The sequence below is a fragment of the Fundulus heteroclitus genome, chromosome 11, assembly GCF_011125445.2.
Source record: "Fundulus heteroclitus isolate FHET01 chromosome 11, MU-UCD_Fhet_4.1, whole genome shotgun sequence".
Taxonomy (NCBI): Eukaryota; Metazoa; Chordata; class Actinopteri; order Cyprinodontiformes; family Fundulidae; genus Fundulus; species Fundulus heteroclitus.
The window spans coordinates 35841259-35849689 of NC_046371.1; positions in this window are offsets into that span (position 1 = coordinate 35841259).

Genomic DNA, 8431 nt, shown 5'->3' on the forward strand with positions numbered 1-8431 from the left:
TTAAATTGTTTTTAATCTTTGTTATACAGAAAAACTATTGAAAAAGGTTTTGACGTTTTAAAAATGTTTACAAACAAAATTGATTTTCAAATTTATGCAATTCTTTCTAGGTTTTGAGGCGGACCCGAGTTCGATTTCTTTGGTCCACATCATAGCTTGTTTGCACATTCACACCTCCCCAAACAAACAGAACTTTCTGAGCAAACAAACCAGAGTCCGATTAAAGTGGACTACACAGGGTGGGTGTGAATGCACCCTCAGAAATGCTCGAGATCAGCTTCTGAACCCAAACCTGACTGTTGGATTGTCAGCAGGATTAAGATCCAAGCAGCCTTCCGCACACCAGGTCCTAAATGTCTATGTTCCACTCTCTGAGCCACTTTATCACGTTTGGCTTGAGACATGGTGCTCCATCATGTCAATACATACACTGAACTATGAACAAGCCTACTCCCATGGATGTGAGGCCACTTCACATATCGACTGTTTTAGGATGCACCACAGATCATGACACAAATCTTATCTTCTCTGGACAGAGCTTCCAACACACCAGGTAAAAGATTCCTCCAATAAGCTACTCCTTGTAATTACTGCAGAATTTCAGTCTGTCCCTGATGATCTTATCAGACCGCCTGCTGCCAGTGCTTAGCAAGCTTTGCATTGGTGGCTTTATTATGATGTTGTGCACTTCCTGAGGAGATGATCCCACTTTTTGATGGACCCTATTGGTCATACTCAACCCTTCCACATTACAACTGAATTTATTTTCTTGGAACTCCTAATGCTCCAGAAAACTTTTCCCATTCCTAGATATGAGGCCATTTTGACGAAAACTAATGATGGCTCCAAGCGTTGTTTTCTCTGCCATTGCTAACATAAAAAGATAAGGATTTCAAGCACATCTGCCCCTGTTTTATAGCAGTTACTCTGCAGATTAGATTATTAGAGGGATGTTCAAGTTTCACTTGTTCTGATAATAAAGTATGTGTTAGAAAAATGTAAATGTTATCATTTTATTTTCATTAAGTTACAGGCATTTGGTCTGTTTCAAGAGTTGGCTTGCAGGAATGTTCTGCTGTTTTAACTTCAAACACGGTGGATTGTTCTGCTAAATAAGGAAATGTCTTGCCTTATCCAGCTGTTGCAGGTGATTGATCACCACAAATAGACAACCCTGTATCTCCCATCCTCGTGTGAGACCAACATGTTGTAAATTCCAGACCATTTTTTAATAAAAGCAGAAAGACAGAGGTGGCCCAGGAGAGTTGGGATCAGGCTTTGATGGAGTTCAATTCTCCGCCTGGCTCCACTCTCCACTTCTGCAGAAAAGTAACTTGTGTTCTGTGTTGGTTTCTTTCTAGGACAATAAGGAGTTATTATCATAACTCTAACAGTATGTCTGGACTGACAGTAAGATCATTTTATGCCAAAGTAAAACAAATAAAATAAAAAAATACACAATCTGAAAGCAATGCAGAAGTAAACAAAGCTGCAATAAAATGAACATTTATGTCACATAACAAGCCTTAAATAACAGATATAGTTACCTTCATCAGCCCACTGCAGTTGTCTCAGCAAAGCGTCCGTGCAGGAATGTGTTTCCAACGATTAAACATGTGAAGGCTGATGTTTGACTGTCCAAGCCTAAAAACATGCCCATGTTAACGGTCATGAAAATTACCTGTCTTTCTTTCTTCTTTTCTTTGTTTTTCCACATTGCATTTTGATTGATGATAATTTGAAAGAAATGATGAAGACTTCTTAAAATTGGCCGTGCTGAAGAGGAAGTTGTGAAGTAAAAGCTGACAAGCTGATCTGACATTTGTGAGGTAAGGCAAACTTGTCAAAGCTGGCCAAGAGAGGAAGCCTCACTTTTAACATGTAGTTCTACATTATTAGCCATATGCTGCTTACCTCTTCATGCAAACGCTCCTAAAAGTCTGTTTAACTGCTTTGTTCCTGCTGAGTTGTTTTTGGTCTTTGTTTGGTTTATGCAATAACTGCAAAGTCAGCTGTGTAGTTTACATAAAAAGATGGTAGTGTAGTGCAGGCAGCTTGTGGTCACAATGTTTAGAGAGGAAACCGTCTCCTTATCAACTTTGCTTCCTACAGTGATGCCGCTTTGCTCTTTTCTAACGCGAGTAATCTGGGATTATTTTGGCCTAAAGTAGGTTTATATGTGGCAAATAAATCAAACGGTTAAAACCAATGCTGGAATGGGAATCATGTTCAGTCTGATAGTTAAATGGCTGAGACTGGACAACAAAGGTTTGCAGTCCCTACAGAGCAGTATTAAAACCTTCCTTTTGAACCATTCTTCACTTTAACACATTGACAAACTTGTGTTTTTAATAGGATTGCATGTGGTAGACCAACATCAAGTTCCTTACATCTGTGATGTGGAAGGAGGAGGGTAGAGTATAGTATATATACCCAGCTTTTTTGTTTCTGACCTCAGAGGTTTGTTGGAGAACATTGCTAGGTTGTAAATAGCATCCCAAACTTTGAAAATCCCACAGAGTACTGTTCAATTCATCATGGAAATGGGAAAAAAGCACAATTTAGACATGTCTGTCCACCTAAATTGGGGAAAGAGATCACTGCTCAAAGAAGCACCCAGAAGGTCTGTGATAAATTTGGGGGAGCTTCAAAGATCGAGAGTTCAGGATGAGCAGCCGAAGACAGAACAGGCATTAGTCGTGCACGCTACAACTCTGGGCTTTTGAGAAAAGTGGCAAGAGCAAGGTCATTGTTGAAAGAACATCATAACGAGTGACGTTAATGAGACCAAACAATTTTGCATACTTAAAAAAATATTGTGACGTGTGAAAAACTAACAACTTGAACAAACCGTCCACATGGTGAAACATGGCGGTGGCAGCATAATGTTGTGTAGCAGATCTGTGCCTTCCGCAGCATCAGCATCAAATCCTCTGGATCTTTCTGGCTCTATTTCTGATGAAACGGCTGAAAAAACTTTAACCTTTTACCCAATATTGGCTTTGATTAGAAACATTTCTGACCACAACAGTTTCCGTTATGATCCCAAATCATCCAGTGTTCTCTTAACAGACAAGGTCTTCAACAAATGATTTCAATATACACTGTAATTTCCCTCTGGGATTAAATATTTCTCATTCTGATTCACTTGTGAGGTGAAAACGTCTCCTCCTAGCAGTTTTAGGGCTGTTAGGGCCTCATGGCTGCATTTGTTTTCACTGTCAATGTTTGTGTCTTTGCTTTGCTCTGCAGTGAGAATCTGTGGGTGTTTTTTTTTTTCTCTGCAGAAACTAGCGGCCTGAGTTTGTGTGTCTGACATACAGAGTATCAGCTAGTGTGAGAGAGAAAAGAGAGGAAAAAAGTGTATACAAAGGACCTAAACTAAATATCTAGTTTCAACCATGTGTAATTTAAAACCATAAACAATGCAGTCTCAGGGCTGCAGTGAGGTTGAAACCCAGACAGGAAATATGTGTCTTGAGAAGAACACTTGTTGATACATTGCCTTTGCGTTACTTTTCAGCTTTTTCAGTAGCTGTCTGTAAATGCATTGAAACACAGACTCCAGTTCATGTTCTGAACTATAATCCAATTTGACTGGGTAAACATGATTTGAAGCTAACTCTTTATTACAACAACATAAAAACATTTAAAAGAAGAGTTTGACTAATGAAGAGTAGCATCTAAGGGTTTCCTTTTTTCTTTGTGGAAAAAAGGAAAGCCAAACAGTGGTATCACAGAGAAACATTGGGATGAAGAACTTCTTTAAAATAACCAGACTTTGATTTCCCAGCGGTGGAATGACTGCTTTAAATCCCAGTTTAACATCTAAAAAGTTGTTTCCAAAGACCACAGTGGCAAAACTCATAAACGCAACACTTGAGGCTATGAGTCAAACTCTGGGTTTGTTAAAGTGTGACGCAGGCAAACATTAGTGTAATGTAGTTTACGCATACACATAATGCAGTAACCACACAACACAATAGACTTTAAAAGTAACATCCAACACTGGATGTTTGAACAGTAAAAACTTATACAAACAAAAAGAAAAAAATTGCAAAACCTACAAATTGTAAAAAACAAATAATTGACATAGATCACCTGTCACAGCTGAGCTCCCACATTGACCCTCTTGGAAAAAAGTGCGTCAGCTGCAGGAAGGTGAACTACAGTTGAAACCCAGGGATTCCCAATGTGAATCATCCAACAGGTCTCACCCACATTAATCTAATTCCATGACTGAGACGCCACCTGCACAAACGCCATGGTTTTTATTCACGACCAGGTTGTTTTCAGCGACTGGCTCTGATTCTGAGTCAAGGGAAGTAGTCACCCGGGAAAGAAAAGCTTGCATCAGGACACATCCTGACTCTGACTCATCTAATCTTCCCCATGTCCCTACAGGCCAAAACTGAAGTGTGTGAGTGAGTGTGTGAGTGAGTGAGTACCATAAAACCATTATGTGAACAAAGCGCTGCTGTTTTGTAACATCTGGTTGTTGACTGAAAGCTACTCTAATGTTTTGTGCTAATATTCTCTAATGATATTTTTAAATGGTTGAGCACTGATAAGCTATGCTGTATTACTATACATTAATATTCAGTGTCATAATCATTTAATTTCATCTTAGTCTGGGAAACTACCTTCTCACCAGATGAATTCCATCAGATTTTGTTAATGTAAATGTCTCACATTAAAATGTATCAAAATTAAAATGATAACACCTCAAAGATTTTACTGACACCCCGGGAATCTTTAATAAATAATGTATTAAGCATTGGTATTTCCTTTACTACAAAAAGTAATATTTTCCAGTTATTTAAACAAATAGAAACACATAGAAAAACAAATACGTGGTTATTGGTCTCTCACAGCCTGTAATTCAGAGTTAGGTTGAGCTGAAGGGAATGTTTGGTGGAGGAAAAAAGGAGTGAGTAATTTAAAGTTTCCAAGCCCCCTCTCATCCTTCAGCTTCTCAACCAGAACTGCTATGCTCAAACAAATAAAGTGAGTCCCTACATTGTGAGTCATCACATTTCTCTGCTTTAGATTTCCTGAGAACCACCTTATCATGATTATTGGGTGTTTGTTTTGATTTTCTTGTTACCTGGATCATGTTTTCTTCAGTTATTTTTCCTTTAGTGTTTGTTAATATTAGTTATACTTCTGTGACGCGGTCATTCAATTATTTATTTAATAAGTTGTTGATTCTGTCTTGTTTATTTGGCTAGATTTCTTCCTGTCTTTGTTCCTGTCGATTATTCTCCCTCAGCTCCCTGCCTTCATTGTCTTCAGCCTTCAGATTGCTCACACCTGCTCTCCATGGCTTCTCTCCTCACTCCCTCTATATAAGCTACCTGGTTATCGCTTCTCATTTGCTGGTTCTTCTGTTATTCTTGCCATCAAACTTTCTGTTTCCTTTCTTTGAAATTCATCAGTTTTCATGTGTGGTTCAACGGTTCTATTATTCCACAAGATTCTAAAGAAAGCCTGATCCAAAAATAACAAAACCAGGGATCCTGATATTTTGACAGAGGGATTCAGACAATGACCTTTGAACATAAATCTTGGTGATTATATAAACATTCATGGTTTGAAGATTCAGAACAAAATCAGCATCAGATAAGAGGCCATTATGGCTAAAACTAAAGAGACCAGCAACAATGATTAAAGAGACAATAGAGGAAAGCAGTTATTGTGGATGCTCTTCTCACTACAAAGACAATGCATGTGATAAAGCAAATCTCAGGAATATATATTTTTTTACATGTATCTGTTTAGCAAAAGACAGACTTTAATGTGTCAGTGTGGTCTTTCCTGCTCTGTGATCTGTCAGTTATACACTGTATTCAGTTTCTGATTCAAACCCAGTGAGCTCATTTTGGGCATCATCCTCCATGATTGATACCTTTGAAAACTGGCGTGACGGTGGAAGGACATTCTTGTCTTAAAAAATGCAAAGGACAAAATAACACACTGACAACTTTTACATAATACAGCTTATGGCTAACACCCCTGGAGGAATGTGTTGCAGTGTGTGGTTGTTGTAATTTCTCTGTCTGAACATGTTCCTCTTAAGGTTTGTGGAGCATTGCCAGTAAAACCTGACTGTCTGTCTTTACTGAGCTCTCTGAATGTATGGACTCTTTTATGAGGGTCAGCTTTAGAGAGGAAAAAAGAAGAATCATGTGATGGAGCTGTCTGTAGTTTTATTCTGAAAACCACAATGTGAGGGTAAAATGTATTTTATATAACTTTAGTTGAACAAAAAAATTAAAATGAGTATGATTTCTCCTGTTTCACATCAGGATGGCATGCTCCCTTCCATTTTCTTTAAAAGGCCATTTTTTGGTTCAGAAATGATTTTCCAACCAAACTATCTGTGTTTCAGTTGCACTAAACACATGGGATTTGTTCAGGGACCTGTCCAGGGTGCACCCTGCCTCTTGCCTGATGACCACTGGAGTCCCCCACAGTGAACCTTCTTGAATAGTGGGCAAATACTCGGTTGGTTTTGCTGTTCTTTTTATATCCCTCTTTGCAGTTGTAGAAGCAGACTCAGAGGATGTTTTATTGCTCTCTTCCTTTTGGCTCCTCTTTTTCTTTCACCTTTTTTCCCTTTTAGCATTTTGTCTCATCTGTTTCTCTTCTTTTTTATCGTTTGCCATCCATTTTCTGTGTCCATTGAACATAGTCCCGGCATAAAATCTAATAAAGCTTTTTCATAGATAAATCAAGCGGAGCGCTATGGCGAAAGCAATAAGGCCCCACTGGAAAAAGTAAAATCTGTTGGGCTCCTTTTGGCATTGAGACAACAATTCTTAATGCTACATTGCCAAACAGTACACACACACACACACACACACACACACACACACACACACACACACACACACACACACACACACACACACACACACACACATAATAATCAGTCATCAAAAGTCATCAATGGTGCTACCCAACCCTTTGTTTTTTATTTTTTTATTCTAACTTCTTTTTCAATTTCTTCCAACCAAAGGTTTAATATCATTTACCTCTTGTCATAGTCATGGTTCTGTTTAGTTTAACTTTACGCTTATGAGGACTTTTTCTGGTCATTCGTTCACCATTTCAGCCACCAGCAGTTATCCTTCCAGCTCAGTCTGCCTCCAGCCACCACCCCACTCTAGATTATAGCCACCTGTTGCCACTAATTAGTCACTCGGCTCACCTGTTCACCAGCCTACTTATACCTGCCTCTGCCTACCCTTCTCTGCCAGAATGTCTCACTCACTTCTTCCTGCTCATCATCGCTCATGCTCTTCAGTGTGCTTCCTGTGAGATTTGCCTTTGCTTCACCTGCTCATGTTGCTCTGCCAGCTGGACTCTCCTGCTAAGGTCACCGGTGTCTGCGTGCTGCAGCTCAGCCTGTTTCCTGCTCTACTGGATGCTGTGTACATGCCAGCTGAACTCTCCTAGTTGAGATTGCCTGAGTCTCCATGCTGCTATGCTCCCTGTTCCTCCGTGAGTCTCAGCTGCTTGCTCACCCGTTCTGGTGGCTCTCCGGTCCACACGGCCTGCTGGTTCTGTCACCGTCTAAATCTCCTGGTTCTCTGCTCATCATGGTAAACCAGCCCTTTCTACCAGGATTCTCAAGACTGTCACTGTTTGCCTGTTTCATCTGCCATTATTCACCCCCTCAATAAACCCTTTGAAACCTGACTCTGTGTCTGTCTGAAAATCGGGTTCACCTGCATCAAAGCGCGACACCTCTGAAAACTATGAAGTGAGACGTATCTCAGAAGTGATCTTTAAGGCATGGGTGCCACCGGGTGGCCATACCCGCCCTCCCATGCCATGTCCTGGCCATCCCACTGGCCAGTGTAAATGGTTGGAACGTCAGTTTAGCATTTCATCCCATCATGCACAGCCAGCAAGACAGAGGCTCTTCCTGACCTTCTATCGCACTTTTATTTGTATCTGCCAGTATCTACTTTCCCCTAGTAACTGTTTTGTTTTCCAATAAATGAATAAATGTACACCTCCTTCCTAATATAATTGTGCAATAAAAAGGAATTGTTGTTCAATTCAAAATGTTAATTGTACTGTTATTGGCCTATGCACATTAAATCATCAGGAACATTAAAGATTAAAAAAAAAAAACACATTAAAAACCAAAAGATATTAGTAGGAGTTTACTTAAGTCTTTCTGATAGTTTTCTACATGCAGCTTTACTACAACAGTAAAATCCTGAAATTATAGCTTTTAGTTTCAATGCCATCCCAAGAGTTTAAGTGGCTCCATCTGTCCACCCTATGAAATATTTCTGGAGTCGCCACTGCTTTAAGGACGATACCTAAAAGGGTCTTTATCTGAATACAGCCTGGCTATCATTTGTGACGTTTAAAGCACTGAAGATCAAAATCCAAATAACATCCTATCAGTTTG